The following is a 20,400-nucleotide window of genomic DNA, read 5'->3' as shown; positions in this document are numbered from 1 at the left end:
TCTTTTGCGCAGTTTTGACAGTCAGTCTTCCGGCCTCCTGGTGAATATTGTGCAATCCTTACTGTTAGTCTCCCGGGTATGTTGCATGATAGTCCTCAAGTTTGCTTTAGTTTTTAACTGACAGATTCCTTTCCATGAATTTCAACATGTATCCAGGTGTTGCAGGTGTTCATCCATCTCTCAGCAGTTCAGGTTCAATGGCCTCCAAGAGAGTAGGGTCAAAGGACACCGTCGGAAGCGCAACTAGAGATGTAGTTGAGAAAGTGTCTATGAGTTTGCCAATTTATAAAGACACCAAGTTGCTCGTAGACAAAGACATCAAGTTGAAATCGCAGGACATCAATGATACATTCTCAGTCACATTTGGCGAAGATCTGGAAGACTGCAGGGTCTGTGTGAATATTCATAAGTATGGCTTGTACTAGATTGCATGTAGGTATCCCATGTTTCCATGCGTGGAAATGATACGTTGGATCATCTTGCACACTGATCCCGATACGATGGTGTTAAGCAGTGTTAGGGAGACAGATATTGCTACCTTCAGGGTGAAGGACTTCCAGCAGATGTACCACTTGCCATAGCCGGTGATGACAATGGAAACACCCTTAAGCAGACCCAACAACACTACAAACTCCAGAGATATCTTGAATAGCTGGGTGAAAGAGCCAGCCAAGTTCAGGATGACACCCAACTAGGTTTACAAGACAAAGATACTACGAAAGGCATATCAATACTTGGTCATCTTTGCATGCCGCTTGTACGACCAAGACATCACAAAGACCTCCCTGCAGAGTTGGGTGATCGCGTTGGACCAACTGGACAGTGAAGGTAGACCATGCAATTGGTCCAACATGTTGGCTCATAGGCTAAAGAAACAAGTAACAAAATGTCGTCACCACCCAAAGGTCAGCAAGTGGAGATATACATGTCCGCATACATTCGGGATGCAATCTGTGCCCGTCAGCAATTCCTAGGCTTGAGTTGGGCATGGATATCAGCGGAAAACTCTATACACACTTATTGTATATTTTTTTTCGAATGCAGCTTCTGCGAAGTCATCACACAGTTGTCAGACCATTTTGTCACCCCTGTGTACAAGATGATATTTGAGTAGGATCCACCTTGCATGTCGTAGGCAGCAATGGAGGTATTGATCGACATAACAGATTGGTATGCCTCACCTCTTGGCACCTTCATACGGATGTACAATGCGGAGAAGCCTCTGCATGTTTTATCGAAGTTTTCCATGGACAAACTTATTATGCAAGAAGTGTCATACCACATCTCGACAGGACTATCAGCCAGACTGCATCGGAAGAAGAAGGCACCCTGGCTCGCTCTTCCTTTGCGTATCAGGTGTACAAGATACAAAATCTCAAGCATGCTGATGTTGAGACGTAAGAGTTCAAAAGATATACTTTCGGCACTAGAAGTTTCAATCCATACGACGTGCATTTATTTGTAAAGGACCACTCTGTGAGAGTGCAATCTCCTTGGATCCACGGGGCGTCACATTGGGCTGAGGAGAACCCACGGAGATATTTTCACAGCTTCTCCATGCTCAATGAACCGGTTGACATAGTTATGGAATGGTTAGCGAAACAGCGTGAAGCAGCATCTAGGAGAGCACCATCATCAACAATAGTAGAGGGTAATGTACCTGCATGTTACAAAGGCAAGAGAAACATTGTTGACAACAGAGAGGCATAACAAAGCTGCAAGTTCAAAGCAGACCCACTTGTGGAGAAAACAACTTTGAAGATAGAGGCGAAAAGGTGACAACGAGATAAGGAGGAACACGCAAAGGCAGAGAGAGAAATAGAGGATGGGGGAAACAATGAAGGATTTGCAAGATTTGAAGCAGTAACTCTGGAAGAGCAAGAGATGCGCAGACAGGAGAAGGAAGCGTAGGAGGGATAGACACACCAGGAGGTGCAACATGCACAAATTGATGGAAATGTGCCCATATAGGTTGTAGACTCATCCGAACAGCTGGCTCAAAGCAGACAAGGTGAGTAGTCGCAGGATCGGGACTTCACTCAAGAGATTGAACAGATACTTGAGTAGATGGATATAGAGATGGAGTAGCCAGAGTCATAATAAGATATTGAACTCATGCCTTACAACCAAGAGGTCAACCCACTGACTTCACTAGATCCGAAAGCAGAGCAAGTCCTGAGTGATCAAGGAGATACTGAGATCCTTGAAGACAATCCAAAAGTAGAGATGCACAAAATATCATTCGACAAGTTGCATCATAGAGCTGTCCAATCACACAAAGTGACTACTTCGGATGTCCACACATCTCCTACGCAGTTTGGAGAACAAGTGATCATATCTAACGTGCGCAAGCATCCAGAAGCATTGGCTGATGCTAGCAGATCATATGCCGAAGCCACCAGCTCGAGTGTTTGCTTCTTGATAGTAGAGAGCGAGAGGATGGCTAAGGAGTTATAGATGGCCAAGTAGGGAGGATAATAGGTTACAACATCTGCCAGAGCAAAGTTGAAGAGAGAAATATTGAATGAGGTATCATCTCTCGAGACATTCATGTGAATGTTGTATTCCAGATTTGTCATCATGCATAAGTCAGTTGTCCATCTCAATGGTTGGCAGCAGCGCTATGCTAGGAGAGCACGCATCTTGTCAAATTTGCACACTGCCATCGATTGCATGCAAACATGGACAATGAGATACAAGGGAGCCCCATTACACTTTCCCAAGTTGATGAAGCCCAAGGCGGTAGAGTTGAAGGCACACATCCGGAGTCAGATCCAGAACTATGAGGAACTCCCACAACGCATCACCATTTTGTAAGCTTCACATGCACGGGTGTTCAGAAGCATGGATGTTGTTGTGTGCGCATGTGATCCCATCCATTGGGACACTCACCGAGGCAAAGACAAAGAATCAAGTCCGACTGGAGCTAGACATGTACTTTGACGAGTTGATGCACATAGACATGAGCGCAAACTTGGTGATCAACGCAGACACTATACATCAGTATGTCGCTAGTCTAGCCGCACTCAAGATAATGATGCACATGTTACTAGACGAGTTGGATAGAGGAGCCAAATTAGTGTACCCGGATGCAATAGAGGCAAGAGTTCGTTTCTAGAAAGATGTCACCACAGAGTACACAGACACCATCATGGACTACCAAGCTTGGCATCAGTTCGCCACTGTCGATCATCATGAGGATGTCGAAGAGTTGGTCTTCCCACAATTTTCTGAGTCTTAGTGATGTCTTTCATGGCTTGCTCAAGCCTATTTTGTCTCACATGGGTACATGTGTAGATTGTATGTAACATCTTGCAAAGTGAAAGTCCAAGTGTCGATAGTTGAATGTAACGATCATGTAGTAGCTGAAGAGTCATGAGGGTAGGTGAAGAGTCAAAAGGGGAATGTCAAGGGTCACCCCACCCTTTGTTATTTATAGAACCTCATAATTGTTATGAAACCAACTCACAAAAAGATAGAAAAGATAGATCAACTCCTTAGAAATAAGCCTCTTCGAGGGGGCAACCTCCTTTACATTACACAAATGAAAAATTCTTGGATGATAAAAATGAAAAGACCTCCTTTCTATATATAGGAGTCTAAGGGGTCATAATATAATCAAAGCCGACATAACAATAATAATGTAAGGGCACAATAATAACAATAGTGGGCATCTATGAGGCACAACAATATAATAAGGGGGTTGTACTAATAACAATAAGGGGTTACACTAGTAGTATAGGGACCTAACATGCCCCTCTCCTTCAAAAAGTGTTGTCCTCAACGCTTGAGTAGTTCTTGATGCTTCTGTATAAAATTCTTGTCCTCCCATGTGGAATATTCAGCGGGTAAGTTCTTCCACTTGATGAAATACTCTGAAATAGATTGATTTCGTAGCTGTCTGGTTCTTGTTTCTACGACTGCTCCACGTTCCAATATGATTTTTCCTTCCTCGTCAAGTTTTGGAAATATTGTTTGAACTGGGATCTTCTGCAACTTTTGAATGAGTGTCCACACTTCTTCATCCTTCTTCCATTCATCCCTTGCTTCGTTTATCCAATCTAGTTGGATAATAGAAATAGAATAAAACAATGCTTCCACATCCTCATCCTTTCTTGAGAGTGCATCTGTAACAACATTTTGCTTCCCTTTTTTGTAGATGATTTCAAAGTCATAACCTAACATATTTGTGACCCATTTTTTCTGTGCTTCTAAAGATAATCTTTGTTCTAAAAATTATTTGAGACTATCATGATCCATTTTTACCTTGAAGTGTCTTCCCATTAGGTAAGGTCACCATTTCTTAAGTTCATGTAGTATTTCCAACATTTCCTTCTCATAAATAGCTTGCTTGAGATCTAGCAGTAAAATAACCAATTGCCTACATCAAAACTTCTTTCACTGTGATGTTGATATGCCTGTTGTTTCATTCGATTCTGCACCAAAGTGGCGTTATCCTTTAAAAGTTGGAGAACTTGTTGTTGATGCTCAATGTGATCTTTCACTACTTGAATCTTTTTCTTCTTGATATGTCCTTCTATCTTGAGAGTTTGAGGAGTGGTAATTTCTTCCTATGCATTATAAGATATGGCCGGATTGATTTCTTGATGCTCGATGTGATGTTTCACTTCTTGAACATTTTTCTTCTTGATACGTCCTTGTATATTGAGAGTTTTAGGAGTGGTAATTTATTCCAATGCATTACAAGATATGGTTGGATTCATTTCTTCTTTCTCGATGTGATCTTTCACTTTTTGAACATTTTTCTTCTTTATATGTCCTTCTATCTTGAGAGTTTGAGGAGTGGTAATTCTTGCCAATGCTTTACAATATATGGTCAGATTCATTTCTTCTTTCTCTGGGGTTGGTTCCTGGTGTATATCCTCTTCTTTTTATGTTTCTTGATCCTTTTCTTCCTCCTCTTCACAATCTATGTAAAATAATTTCTTCTTAGCACACTTATGACCTTTAATGTATTTGCTATCACAAATGTAACAAAGTCATTTTTCTTATTTTTCTTCCAATTGTTGTCGTGTAAACCTTGTAGGTTGTGGAAGGCTAGAAGAAAAAGCACTTACATATTTATAATTGTGAGTGGTAGGATTCCTTGTTTCCATAATTCCGCTTTCAATTTTTCTTGCCAACCTGAATGCCTTCTCCAATGAATCAAGTTCCCAAAGACGAACCTCATGTTGAATGTTATCCTTTAAAGTCCCTATGGAGACACCAATCCTCTGCTTCTCTGGAATATCATTTTCCCTTATATTCAATTTTTGAAAGTCCTCAATGTGCTCTGCCATTGAACACTTTTGTTTGAGATTTATCAATTGGCTAAAGAAGGTGTTTCTCTTTTTATCCTCATAATGTGCTATCATTTCCTCCGTGAAAATTGACCACGTAACAAGTGGTTTACGAGAACAAAGCCATTTATACCATAAAAGTTGATCTGCTTCTAAATATGAAGATGAAATACATACCTTTTGTAACAGTTGCACTTCATGTAGGTCAAAATATTGCTCCATCTGTAGTATCCAATTTATTGGATCCTTGCCATCAAACTTCCTCATATCGCCTTTCCTTTATTTTAGGAGCTCGATCTTAAAACAACTGTAACTCTATAATTTCAGATCTCCAAGTTCTGGAATTGTGTCCTACAGTAGCCCTTTGAGTCCTCTTTCTAACTCTGCAAGTCTGATTGCAATTGGATTCTCTAAGAAAGAGTTATGCCAAATCTACCACGGTGACTTGATTATAGACTAGTTCAGTAGAGAGAAATTGTATGAAGTTCCACGTGTCACTGTTTCAACCTTAGTACCTGAAACGGATATACAGAAAACTACAGGTTGTCCTTTTTCTGAAACTTCTACAAAATTTCGATCTGATGCTCAGAACCAGAGTTATGACGATTTTCCCTAGGTTAGCTGTTTGGAATGTAATCCGGGAGTTTGCAAAAAAACCTAACTTCCTCAGATCATATCTCCGATAATATAGTGAGACAAGCTCTAAACTTCGGAGCCGAGGTTTGCTGAGACTTAGTCTCAAATGGGTTTTTTCTTAGCTTTAGAAACAGCGCAGAAAAAAAGTTATAGTGTAAATGCCACAAAGACCTGTTTGGAGTAGCAAAACCCTAGAATCCAAAGCTCTGATACCAAATGTTATGAAACCAGCTCACAAAAAGATAGAAAAGATAGGTCAATGCCTTAGAAATAAGCCTCTTCGAGGGGGAAACCTCCTTTACATTACACAAATGAACAATTCTTGGATGATACAAATGAAAAGACCTCCTTTCTATATATAGGAGTCTAAGGGGTCATAATATAATCAGAGCCGACATAACAATAATAATGTAAGGCACAATAATAACAATAGTGGGCATCTATGAGGCACAACAATATAATAAGGGGGTTGTACTAATAACAATAAGGGGTTACACTAGTAGTATAGGGACCTAACAATAACTCATTGTAGAGGCTTTTGGGAAACCAAGCTTCTGATAGCAGTATATTAGAGAAAGTGTGGAGTGTATTGTAACGAGCCTTGACTTCTCCATAGTGTGGAGCTAGTACATCTCTTTAGAGGAGCATGTGCCAGTGACTGTAATGTTTTGTTATCAGGACTAGTGGTTGATCATGGTTGTATTGTATGATTGGAACTTTCACTTCTTAATATAATAGAGCCAACACGTTTCATGCATATGTTGTTATTGTATTTCAGTTATCTTGGTTAGTCTAATGATATATCTAGTTGTTTGATTATGCATGTATGTATAGACTCTTTTTCTGTATGTATGTATGAATCTTACTGAGATATGTTGTTGGTTTAACTGTCACTTTGGATTGTTGGTTCACCTGTCTTCTAGTTTGTGATGCATTTTTGCTTGTGTGTTCCCTTCCAATCCGTGTGTTTCCACATGTTTCCAAGGGGCACACTCACCCCACCTTCCGTGTGTTAGGACCATTCATGCACCTTCCTAGGCTTGTTTCGCATATCACACCCTTTCTACCAACAAGGACATCCTACTTACCTCTGCGCGCAACCACGGTCAAGGCGATATCATACGACCCATTGCTGGGACTCCTACACCAAATGGTCTGAGGTCTAGTTGGGACTTCTTACTGGGGAGATCCCCTGACATGTTGGCAGGTCCAACATCGTCAACATTTATGGCGCTAGAAGGAGGGACAAATGATAAGATGTGTCCTCTCATCCTCTTTTGAATCTTTGCACATCTGTCATGGATACTATTAGATTCATCCCTCCGCGATGTTTTTTCGCATGCCGAACCTCCTAACATCACGAGGGAGTTTTTTTTTTATCTCTTGTCGTAATTCATTTATGATGGTGAAGGTGAGGTAGCTTGGCCTTAGTAATTAGAAGACTTCTATTCATTCCTTGAGGATGCAGATGAGTTCTATGCAGAAGAGGTCAATGAGCTGCTTTCACACACGCTTTGTGAATCCCCGAAACAATGCTGCAATACTCTACCGCCCGACAACATGCACTCACTTGACCATTTATGTGATCTCATTGAAGCTACTTTCCATAATTTTGATCCAGAACCTCTTAACAAAAAACTGTTAAAACAATGGAGCTCCACAAGAATTGCCTATGGATTTTTGGGACCGCTTCTGGGTATTGCAATTTGAAGCTCCGAAAAGTCAGATGAAATTCCAGTATCTCATGGACAAATTTGAATATTGCCTTGCCAAATATGTGAATCTCAAGAAGAAGTTGAAGTTAAAACCCCGCTTAACATACTTCGGTGATGAAGCTACGCATTCGCAGATGAACCCGTCGTTGTCACAAGGGACCATTCACCATTCTCTCATCAAAGAACCCCACCACTGTAGGGTGATGTTGGAGAACATGCACACACGTCCATTCAACTGTCACATCCTCCCAACATCACTTCTCTCAATTTTTGCGAAGATTTGGTTGCGAAGCCCAAAGGTTGTCACATGCATGTCTTACCTCAACCTTTGTCTTCGTGTTCTTTTGATCCTCCGGGATTGCACTGTCTTGTGTTCTTCCATTCTGGACTCTACACCTGTTGTGAACGAGGATCAAGCTATCAATGGAGTTGGTGTCGCACAACCAACCTGTGTTGTCATTCATGAAGAGTATGACTGGGAGTTTGAACATCAACCCACAATGAAGGATGACTCCCTTTTGACCGCGCCTCCTCCATTTTTCCCTGACATATTTGGTGATTCTGTCATCCCTGATTTCACATTTATAGCTCTGTCTACAAATGCACCCATTATTGATCGTTCACAGAACACACTGGATGTCAGTCCATCATCCAACAATGGAGAGGACAAATCATTCTTTTAAAATCCACTTGATTTTTCATCTACCTTTTTTGGAAATGCAGCGGGTGAATGTTTCTGCTTCTCATCTACCCCTCTGTTTGATTCATCAGATCATGAGGATGTCGATGAAATCATTGATTTTGCTGATCGTAGTTGTCATGATCTATTTACCCCTGTATTCAATCACGATGATGATTCTATCGCAGTTGATTTTTCAAAGCCACCTGTTTATGATGATCTATCTGTCGACGAAGTCGAAACTCCACAGACTGTTGAGGCACTCTCGAGCTGATGGTTATGTCAGGCCCTCGCTGTCCTAAGGTTGGTTTCACTTTCTATCAGGAAATTGTTGAAATTCCCAAGGCTCCTCATCACTCATCTGTATACATTGAAGATCTATCTCACACACAGATTATACTTCCTCCACTCGAACTACACAATCCCATCGCTTATGCATTGGAGGAATCTTACACAATAAGAAAACGTGCGCGACGCAAGTTGTCTTTGTTTCTTTTGTTCACTTGCATGTCACAATCAAGAGTATGCGTATGCTTAACATTTGTATGCAGTGTCGCTCACCACCATGGTAAATCCACGAATTGCATGTCATGCGCTTGCACTCACTTATGTTTTATGGATGCATTTAAACTCAGAGTGTGTTTGTCTTCATTTTTATATCTTTCATGTTTGCTGGTTCGTATGACTGTGATGTTCACGAACCATGCCTTCACTCACATGGGTCGACCAATGTGCTGGTGGCTGCATTGGAAGTATCACTTTACATGAGTAGGCCCATGCACCGTTAGCTTAGGAGTAGGAGTAGTGTTTTCTTTTGGTTTGTTTGCTTGCATGCATGTTTACCTCTTACTTTGCATGTTTGTTTGTTTGCCTGCTTGTTTGCTTACTCGCTTTGCTTACGAATTTACTTTTGCTTTTACTTTGTGTTGTTATTTGTTTTCTTGTTTACATTTGTAGGTTAGTTTCGCATGAAACCGTGTGCGACTCTTGAAACAAGATGGGTAAAGTATGAGAGGACTTGTGCAGTTATCAATACTTGGTTATATGTCATCTTGCCTCTGTATGAAGAAATTCTTGTCCTCAGCCCATGATACATCAATGGATAATATGTTTTGTTCGAAGTGAACCTCGGTGAAAACACAACGCTTGTGCACTAACTAGTATTGCCTACTCTAGTCAATTATTTTGGGTTAATCCTTGTCATCTTAGTCAAGTAGAGTAAGGTGAGGGGGAAAACATTAGCAAGCACATTAGAGGTATATACAAACTACTTCTCTGAAGGAACAACCTCTTCTTCTCTCAATAATTTTGGATCCCTCTTCCACCTCTGAAATGAATAAGTGCTATGCATAGTTAAAATGAAAATGAAAATATGAAAATATGAAAAATTTCGAAAAATGAGTTAGACGAAAGAAGAGAAAGGCTTCCTACGCAAAGAGGTGATGCAAGTAACTCCACCGGGGTACTGACTAGGCTCGCTGGTAGCGGAGCGATGCTTGTGTTCCTACATGACTCCACCAGGGTACTGTCCAGGCTTGCTAGCAACAAAGCAACTCTAAAGATGAAAAATTAAACTATGACTATAATATGGCTTGTGCACCAATATACCCCTCATCCCAATTGAGACAACTATGTTGGCTTGGGTTGGAATGTGTGTCGACCGATCAAGAGCATGGAATATGCTACATCTTACAATCAAGAAAGTGTGGAAACCAAGACAAACAAAGAACTGAACAACACTTTTGGAGGTGTTAGACTTGCTTTTCACGAACAAGGTCCATCCAAAGAGCTAGAGTTTACCAGTGTGTCTCCAAGTGTTGTAGTGGCTACAAACACCCTCCAAAATTTTTTCCTTAGCTTCGTTTCAGAGCCTTCCTACCAACCATCCTTAGCAATGTGTTTTGCATTGTCAAGTACATAGGATTCAACTAATTTTCAGTGGCTTGGCAGTGTGTGCATGTTAGTTTGCTTCACTCCCTTCATAGGTCGCCATCTTGGACCTAGGTTATTTGCTGGTTGAGTAGATCCCCTATAAAATTGCCCAATTCTAGAGGGGAACTAGCCTTCCCTCTAGAAAATGCGCAATCTGGCCTGGCATTGGGCCTCAGCCCAAAAATTGTGCAATTCTAGGAGACAGTCACCTACTGACCCTAGAAATTGCGCAATCCCTCAGGGGCAGCCAGCTTAGCTCAACCCAGAAACTGTGCAAGTCCCTCTCCCAGGCTTGCACGTTGTTGCATGTGCCTTCAAGTTGACCGATACCCTCTGAGACACAACAAACCTGATTTGCATGCATGGGCTGCTTTTCCTAAAATAACAAAAAGCAACATGCAAAAAGCATCACTAGATTTTAGGGATCTATTTTTAGTAGCTGGAGGTTACATGCAAAGATCGTTTTAGATACTACCCTCCAAGTGTCACTTTTTTCTAGATTTGTGGCATGCGTGTCATGAGCCTCAAACTTATTTATTCAACGCTGCAAAGCTCATTCTTCACATCGATCTTGGAGCTTTGACATCCCATATCGCATCTAGGAGTCGTTGGCACATTCAACTCAACCTTTTCCGGGTAAGTCCACTTTACATGTCTTGTCCAACATTTTTGTTGCTTTTTGTGTTTTGGCTTGTGTGAGTGTTGTCTGCTTGATTTCAATGAACGCTTGATGTCATTTGCATGCATGTTAGCTTGTACAAGCACCGTTTCAGTTTTCGTTTGCATCTCACTGCTGTTGCATACATGACACTATTTTTGCACCGACTGTCGCCGTTGCGGCGACCCATTTCACGCGCATGCATGTTTTCCCATTTTCTGAATCTTGCATTCACTATTTGCATGCATGATCATTCACTCTTGCTTACATTCAGTTTCTCCATGCATTCAAAGCTTCACATGTTTTTAGTCAGTGGGTCTAGACAACCTTAGCCCAAGGCTTTCCTTTGTCCTAACAACATTGCGCATTTCTGAGAGGGAAGGTTCTGCTTTCCTCCCAAAAAATGTGCAAAATTGACCAGACACTGTCCTCCAGGCCTATGCAATTTTGAGAGCTAATGCTCTGTTGGCCCAGAAAATTGCGTAATGCAGTCCCTGGGCCTACATGACTTGCTGACTGAAGTTATGAATTGCACAATATCAATCCCCAACAGGTCATGCTGGATTGCGCATTGCATAATTCCAGCATCCAACGAGCCTCCTGACAATCCAGGATGTCTTTTGCGCAGTTCCGACAGCCAGTCTCCCAGCCTCCTGGTGAAAATTGTGCAATCCTTATTGTCAGTCTACCGGGTATGTTTCATGTCAGTCCTCAAGTTTGCTTTAGTTTTCAACTGATAGATTTCTTGCTATGAATGTCAACATGTCTCCAGGTATTGCAGGTGTTCATCCATCTCTTAGCAGTTCAGGATCAATGGCCTCTAAGAGAGAAGGGTCAAAGGACACCGTCGGAACCGCAACTGGAGATGTAGTTGAGCAAATGTCTATGAGTTTGCCAATTTACAAAGACACCAAGTTGCTCGTAGACAAAGACATCAAGTTGAAATGGTAGGACATCAATGATACATTCTCAGACACATTTGGGGAAGATATGGAAGACCGTAGGGTCTATGTGAATATTCACAAGTCTGGCTTGTATCAAATTGCATGCGAGTATCCTGTGTTTCCATACGCGGACATGATACATTGGATCGTCTCGCACACTGGTCCTGAGACGATGGTGTTAAGCAGTGTCAACAAGATAAAGATTGCTACCTTCAGGGCAAAGGACTTTCAATAGATGTACCACTTGCCATAGCCGGTGATAACAATGGAAACACCCTTCACTAGACCCAACAACACTGCAAACTCTAGAGATATCTTGAAGAGCTGGGTGAAAGAGCCAACCAAGTTCAGGATGACACTCAACTAGGGTTACAAGACAAAGATACTACGAAAGGCATATCAGTACTTGGTCATCTTTTCATGCCGCTTGTACGACCTAGATAACACAAACACCTTCCCATATAGTTGGGTGATCGTGTTGGACCAACTGGCCAATGAAGGCAGACCATGCAACTGGTCTGAAATGTTGGGTCAAAGGCTGAAGGAACATAAAACAAAAGGTTTGAAACTGCCCAAAGGTTAGAAAGCAGAGATATACATGTCTGCATACATTCTGGATGAAATCTGTGCCCATCAGCATGTTGAAATATGGTAACAAGAATATTCCAATTTAATTTGTCCTTGAATTAAATTGTGAATTAAAATCGAATTTAGTCTTAACAGCTACTTGAAAATAATTAATTAATTTATTTTAAATTAATTAGTTTGAGAAATTCATGTTAGAAGTATTTCTGAAGTCATGCAAGAATTATCCCTTAAATTAAGGAGATAAGATTGAGTTATATTTGAGTTGTAATTAGTTAACTTAGTTTACTAAGTTAAGTCCAGTTAAATTAGTTCCAAATTGTTTGAGGAACTAATAGTGAGTTAACAGTCAGTTGATGCATTAATGCACTCAACTAGTGCTACTCCAGTTAACTGAAGATTCCCTCATCAGAAACTCATGCATGTCTATTCTGAGAAAGACCCAATTGAGATTAATGTTCAAGGATAGTGTACTATCAGTTGCATGTGTTTTCTCATGGAGAAAACTCATGCATGCAGTCAAGGATTCATCCTTGAGGATTGCACAGTTTTGAAGGCTTGTTTTTCCACTTGGTAATAGGCTAATCATCCACAAGGAACAACGTAAGGAAATAGGAGCTTGGAGGGCAGAGAGGAAGGCTGGAGAGAAGCCAAGATTGCCTGTGAGCATCTGTGAGAATTGTACTGAGAGCTGGATAGCTGTGAGAGCTAAGGCTTTGTATAATTCCTATGTATTTCCACCTTGTATGATAATACAATAGTGTGGGGTTTTTATCTAAGACTTTTCCCAAAGTATTTTCATGTGTGTTGTGCCATTGATTCTTCTTCTTCTGGTTATATTGTTTAGCTCGATATTTAAGCTTCTGCAAATTGATAGTAGAAGTAGGTTATAGTATTCTTCTTTGATTTATATTGCATTATCAGGTTAACCTATCACAAATTTTCTACATGGTATCAGAGTTGTGAACAATATACTGAGAAGAGAATTCGAAGTTTGAAGTTCAGGGTTACAGGTGCAAATCGAATTCATATCATACTTCAAGGTTGGCCAATGGCGTTCTATGGCTTGAGACTCGATTATGCCTTGGAAGGTAGCTCGAAGTACATAGCATGGAAAGATAGAATGGAGGCTGTATTAGAAGACAATGGCTTGAAGGCATTCATTGATCAAGAAATCCCAAAGCCAGCTTCAACTAATGCACAAGAGTTGGCTGAGTGGAAGAAGTGTGTGGTGAAGGTGAGACGGATCATCCTTGAGGGAGTTCGAGACCATATTGTCTCGAGTCTCCATGGGAAGGATACTCCATTTTCAATGTGGAAGACATTGAAGGACCTCTAGTAGAACAGTAGTGACTAGAGGAAATTGGCGCTCAAGGATAAGCATTGAAGAATCAAGATGGAGAAGGGCGATACTATTTCCACATATTTGAACAAGATCACCACTTGCAGAGATGAGCTTGGCAGTGTGGGAATAACTACTTCCCATGATGATATGGTGAGCCTCGCTCTCCTTGGCCTTCCATGTTGGGTTGTGTTATATTCTTTCCACGACTAGCCCACGTAGTTAACCGGGGGTTATAAAGGGGCCAGAGCCCCCACTTCGTTTTGCCAATTGTTTTGTGCATGATTTTTGCACATGCTTTTTGGGCACGATGGTTTTCGGTCCATGGTATTAGACGCGATGGTTTTCGGTCCATGGCATTGGATGCTTTGGCATGTATAAATATGTATTATAACATTGAAAGGAACATAATGAAAAATCAAGCTGGTAGTCCTGGTTTTGGGATCCAGGGGAAATATCTGTGTATATGTGTCTTATGTGTTATGCTCTCGCATTGTTTATTTTATGTGTTTTAGAATTCGTATGCAAGTAATTTTTGTACAGGGTTAAAACCTACATTTGGTATCAGAGAAGTTTTGGCTTCAAGGGGACGCCTTTGTTGCTAAGGGGTTTCGCTCGGGCATGTGGTAGACCCTGTTCAGTGGGAGATCTGCGAGATCGATTCTAGTGGTGAAAGAAGATGGCGAGCAGTGGAAAGATAGAGATTAAGAAATTTAAAAGTCAGAGTTTTGAGTTGTGGAAACTCAAGATGGAGGATCTGTTGGTGGATAAAGATCAGTGGATTGCGGTAGATCCGAGTACTAAATCAACGAGAGTGTCTGATGAAGAATGGAAGAAGTTGGATCGGAAGACAAAGAGCACAATACGATTGTGTGTCTCAGATTCAGTATTGCTGAATGTATTAGGGGAAGCTACGACGAAGGCTTTGTGGGACAAGTTAGGGACTTTGTACCAATCTAAGTCTCTGGTGAATAAACTGTTCCTGCAGAAAAAGATGTATAACTTGAGGATGAAAGATGGAGACTCGATGACAGAGCATCTGAATGCATTTAATACTGTGGTAAGTCAGTTAGCATCTATTGATATTAAAATTTCAGATGAAGATAAGTGCATCAGTTTGTTGTGTCCTCTACCAGATTCGTGGGATAGTCTGGTTATTGCAATAGGTAGCAATGCAACTGCCTTGCAGTTTGATGAGATAGTCTCATCCTTTCTGACGGAGGAGATGAGATGGAAAAACATGGAGAGCCAGAATGGTGATGCCTTGTTTATATGAGGATGGTCCCAAAACATAAACAAAAATAAGTCATTTAGTAGGAGATCTAAATCTATAGGGAGATCTAAATCTATAGGGAGATCTAAATCTCCAGGAAAACTTGTAAAGGTGGTGTTCTGGAAATGTGGAAAGGAAGGGCACTACAAAAGGGACTGTAAATCTAAAGCTCCTGATAAAGGAAAGGGATCTGATGATGCTCCTTCTGCAGAGGCGAAAACTACCTCAGATGAAGGTGGGGATGTGTACTTGGCTTCTTCAAGTACACATGTAGATCATGAGGCATGGTTGATTGACTCAGGTGCATCCTTTCACTTCACTCCCCATAGAGAGTGATTCTGTAAGTATGAGAAATACGATGGTGGTAATGTCTTCTTAGGGGATGATAGGAAGGCTAGAATCATTGGTCATAGAAAAGTAAAGTTGACGTTGCAAGGTGGAGGGTTAGAACACTTCCGGGTGTTCTGCATATTCCTGCATTGGCCAGAAATCTGATTTTTGTAAGCAACTTGGATGATGCAGGTGTAAAAACAGTGTTCAAGAAGGATACTTGCAAAATGGTTTGGGGAGCACTGGTATTGATGCGGGGAGTTCAAATTGGAACTTTGTACAAGCTGCAAGGTAGCACTGTTATTGATGGGTGCAATAGTTCTGTGGTTCCTTAAAATGGAGTAGAAAATCTAGTATATGAAAATTGTGTATATGGGAAGCAAAATCAGGTGAGTTTCCCCTCTGGTGGTAAGAGGGCGAAGAAGATATTAGAACTTGTGCACAGTGTTGTGTTTGGACCTGTGAAGGTTCCATCACTGGGTAAGTCTGTGTACTATGTATCATTTATAGATGACTTATCAAGGAATACATGGATATATTTCCTTAAGAAGAAATCTGAAGCCTTTGACAGGTTTAAAGAATTTAAGGCTCTCATGGAAAATCAGACAGAGAAGAAGATAAAGTTGTTGAGGGCAGATAATGGTGGAGAGTTTTGCAGCAAGGAATTTGAAGAATTCTGTAAGAAGTGTAGTATAGCACGACAAAAGACTACTCCATATACACCTCAGCAAAATGGAGTTGCAGAAAGAATGAATAAGACGTTGATGAAAAGGTCAAGAAGCATGCTCAGTGGTGTCGGGTTAGGACAGGAATTCTGGGCAGAGGTGGTGGATACTGCATGTTACCTGGTCAACAGGTCTTCTTCATCAGCATTGGAGGATAAGAGTAAAAAAAAGGTATGGACTAGTAAGAAACCCTCTCTTTCACATATGAGGGTATTTGGATGTGATGCATATGTACATGTTCTAAAGTAGAAACGAAGTAAGTTGGACAGTAAATCTGAAAAATGCATCTTTATTGGGTATAAGGATGGTTTAAAGGGTTATAAGCTTTGGAACCCAGTCACGGAAGGTTGTACAGCCGAGATGTGGTGTTCAGAGAGGTAAAAGATGTTATTAAACATAAAGTCCAACCAAGGAACTTGAGAAGATAGAGTTTGAGCTTAAGGAGGAAGAATCAGACTCTATAGTAGAGGAGGAATCAGAGGATGAAGAACCACAAACTCTAGGTATGAGAAGATCAGTTCGAGAAAGAAGGTAGTCAGAAAGGTATAGTCCATCTGCTTTCTATTCAAATTTTTCTTGATTTATTAATGACGATGATCCCAGAACTGTTAAGGAAGCAGTAGATTCAGAGGATGGCAAACTCTGGAAAGAGGCCATGGTTGATGAAATGGCATCTTTGCACAAAAATGAGGCTTGGGATCTGGTGGAGTTGCCGACTGGAAGGAAACCCATTGACAACAAATGGGTGTTCACAAAGAAGACAAATGCAGAAGGAAAGGTGGAGAAATACAAATCTCGGTTGGTAGCAAAAGGTTATTCCCAGGTGCCGGGAATTCATTTTGGTGATATTTTTTCTCATGTTGCCAAGGTAACTTCTATTAGATTACTTTTATCTGTTGCTATTGCTTTTGATTTTGAGGTAGAACAGATGGATGTGAAGGGTAAGAAAGAACTGGTATGCAAGTTAAAGAAGTCTCTGTATGGGTTAAAACAGTCACCAAGGATGTGGTATCAGAAATTTGATACATTTATACGGGGACTTGGCTTCACCAGAAGCAAAGCAGATCACTCTGTGTATTTCAAATTAATTGGTGACCATGTTATTTATCTGGTCTTGTATGTGGATGATATGTTGCTGGTTGGAAACGACAAAGAAATTATCTAGGATTTGAAGACCCATTTGTCCTCGAAATTCGACATGAAAGATCTTGGTGCTGCAAACTATATTTTGGGCATGGAAATTAAAAGAGATCAGACAAAGAGGAAGCTCTGGTTAAACCAGAGGAAGCATGTCAAGACAATATTGCAGAGGTTTAATATGCAGGATAGTAAACCGGTGAAGGTTCCTATTCCTGTAGGTGTGAGGTTATCTGTTGAACAGTGTCCCAAGACACAAGAAGAGGAAGAGGACATGTCCCGTGTTCCATATGCAAGTGCAGTCGGTAGCCTGATGTATGCAATGGTTTGTACTAGACCAGACATTGCACATGCAGTGGGAGTATTGAGCAGGTTTATGTCAAAACCAGGGAAGAAGCATTGGACAACAGTGAAGCGGGTTTTCAGGTATTTGCGTGGCACTAGTGATTATGGTTTGTGCTACCAAGGAAGACCAGGATTGGACAGAGTGTTGGATATCCATGGCTTTGTTGATGCAGACTGGGCTGGAGATCTAGATCATAGAAGATCTACAAGTGGGTATGTGTTTAACCTATTTGGAGGTGTAGTCAGTTGGATGAGTAAGAAACAATTTGTAGTGGCACTATCAACTACAGAGGTAGAATACATGGCAGCCACTCATGCAAGCAAGGAAGCAGTTTGGTTGCAGAGATTGTGTTCAAGTATGGGGTTAGTACAGGGAGAAATAAGGATAGACTGTGACAGCCAAAGTGCAATTTTCTTGGCGAAGAATCCCACATATCATTCAAAGACAAAGCACATTGATGTTTAGTATCACTTTGTGAGGGATATGATAGAAGACAAAAGGGTGTTGCTGGTAAAGGTGGACACTTTGAAGAATACTGCAGATGCATTGAAAAAATCTGTGAGGTTTGAGAAGTTCTCTTGGTGTAGAGAGACAATGGGCGTTTCAGGGCTAGAAAAATGACTAAGCTCTCTTGTGGCCCCCTGTGGAAAGAAAACAACGAGTGGGAGAATGTTGGGTTGTGTTATATTCTTTCCACGACTAGTCCACGTAGTTAACCAAGGGGTTAGAAGGGGGCCGGAGCCCCCCCTTCGTTGCGTCGATTGTGTAGTGGGGGGGGGGTGTCAAATTTTGGTTTTGGACCCTATGTTAGGTTGGGCAGACCCACCTATGGTTTTGTGCATGATTTTTGCACATGTTTTTTGGACGCGATGGTTTTCGGTCCATGGTATTAGATGCTTCGACATGTATAAATATGTATTATAACATTGAAAGGTACATAATGAAAAATCAAGTTGGTATTCCTGGTTTTGGAATCCAAGGGAAAATATCTGTGTATATGTGTTTTATGTGTTATGCTCTCGCATTGCTTATTTTATGTGTTTTATAATTCGTATGCAGGTAATTCCTGTACAGGGTTAAAACCTACATTCCAAAGAGTTGGAATAGCTACCAGGACTCTGTGAATGGAAGGGAGAAACTTCTATATTGGGAACGACTGTGGTCGGATCTTATGTAGGAGGAGATCAGGAGGAGCACACAATATGGTTCTTCATCCAAGAATGATGACAAAGAAAATCTGGCCTTAGCAAGTAAGGCAAGGAAAGGGAAGGGGAAGACTTCCCATTTCAAAATGAATTCTTCTCATGGAGGGAACAAGGGTGACACGTCTAAAGTAAGATGCTTTAATTGTCACAAGATGGGACATTATGTGACTACTTTCTTATCGAATAAGTCTAAGAAGGGATCCTCGGAAGGATCAGAAGGTGAGCCATTAGCCTCTCAGTTCGAAATGGACTTTACCCTCATTGCATGCATGGTGTCATTGATGATGGGTTGTGTATGGTATCTTGACAGTGGAGCCTCATTCCACAAGACCGGTGATAAAAATTTATTCAGTGCCTTGGAGGAGAAAGACCTCAAGATGCACATAGAGATCGGTGACGATGGAAGGTATAGTGTTTTAGGAGTGGGAACAGTTGCTTTTCAGAGGGAGCATGGAGCTCCTCTCACCTTGACAAATGTGATGTATGTGCGTGGACTGAAGAAGAACTTGGTATTGGTCGCGATGTTGGAGGACAAAGGCTACGATGTTGTCTTCAGTAAAGGAAAGGTGTTCCTAAGAAACATAGCCACGGGTCAGACCAAGAGGATAGGGATTCGGGTGAAGAATCTCTATAAACTAGAGGTAGATGATTGTGTAAAATTGAGTACGAAAGCAGAATTGGTGCAAAGCCAAGACATTGGCAAGTTGTGGCACAGGCGGTTGGGCCATTTGCATCATGGAGCTTTGAAGATAATCTGACATATATCTACAGGACTTCTGTTAGGCCCCTATACTAGTGTAACCCCTTATTGCTATTAGTACAACCCCCTTATTATATTGTTGTACCCATGTAGTCCCCATATTGTTAGTATTGTGTCCCATATAAGCCCACTATCGTTATTATTGTGCCCTTACATTAGTCGGCTCTGATTATATTATGACTCCTTAGACTCCTATATATAGAAAGGAGGTCCTTTCATGTGTATCATCAAAGAATTGTTCATTTGTGTAATGTAAAGGAGGTTTCCCCCTCGAAGAGGCTGAATTTTAAGGCGTCGATCTATCTTTTCGATCTTTTTTTGAGCTGGTTTCATAACATTTGGTATCAGAGCTTTGGATTCTAGGGTTTTGCTGCTCCAAACATGTCATCATGGAATTTTCGCTATAACTTTTTTTATGAGACATTTCAGATGCTAAGAAAACACATTTGGGTAGAAATCATTATGAACCTTGGGGCTAAATTTCAGAGCTTTTCGCGCTATATTGTCGGAGATATGATCTGAGGAAGTTGGCCTTTTTGCAGAATCCTGAATTTCATTCCAAACAGGTGACCTGGGGAAGATCGTCATAACTTTTGTTTTGAGAATCAGATTGAAATTTCATAAGAAGTTACAGAAAGAGGACGGACTGCAGTTTCCTGTGTATATTTTTTAGATCCGAAGGTCAAAATAGTGACACGTGGCACTTCATACAAGTTAGATCTTCTGAAAAGGTCTATAATCAGGTCATCTTGGGAGATTGTGCATAACTCTTCCTTGGAGAATCCAATTTTGATCAGACTGGTGGCATTAGAAAGAGGACGCAGAGGGATATT

Source organism: Pinus tabuliformis, chromosome 1_2 (assembly GCF_031772625.1).
Source record: "Pinus tabuliformis cultivar Carrire ecotype Pingquan chromosome 1_2, CPIR1, whole genome shotgun sequence".
Classification (NCBI taxonomy): domain Eukaryota; kingdom Viridiplantae; phylum Streptophyta; class Pinopsida; order Pinales; family Pinaceae; genus Pinus; species Pinus tabuliformis.
This window is presented reverse-complemented; position numbering follows the sequence as displayed.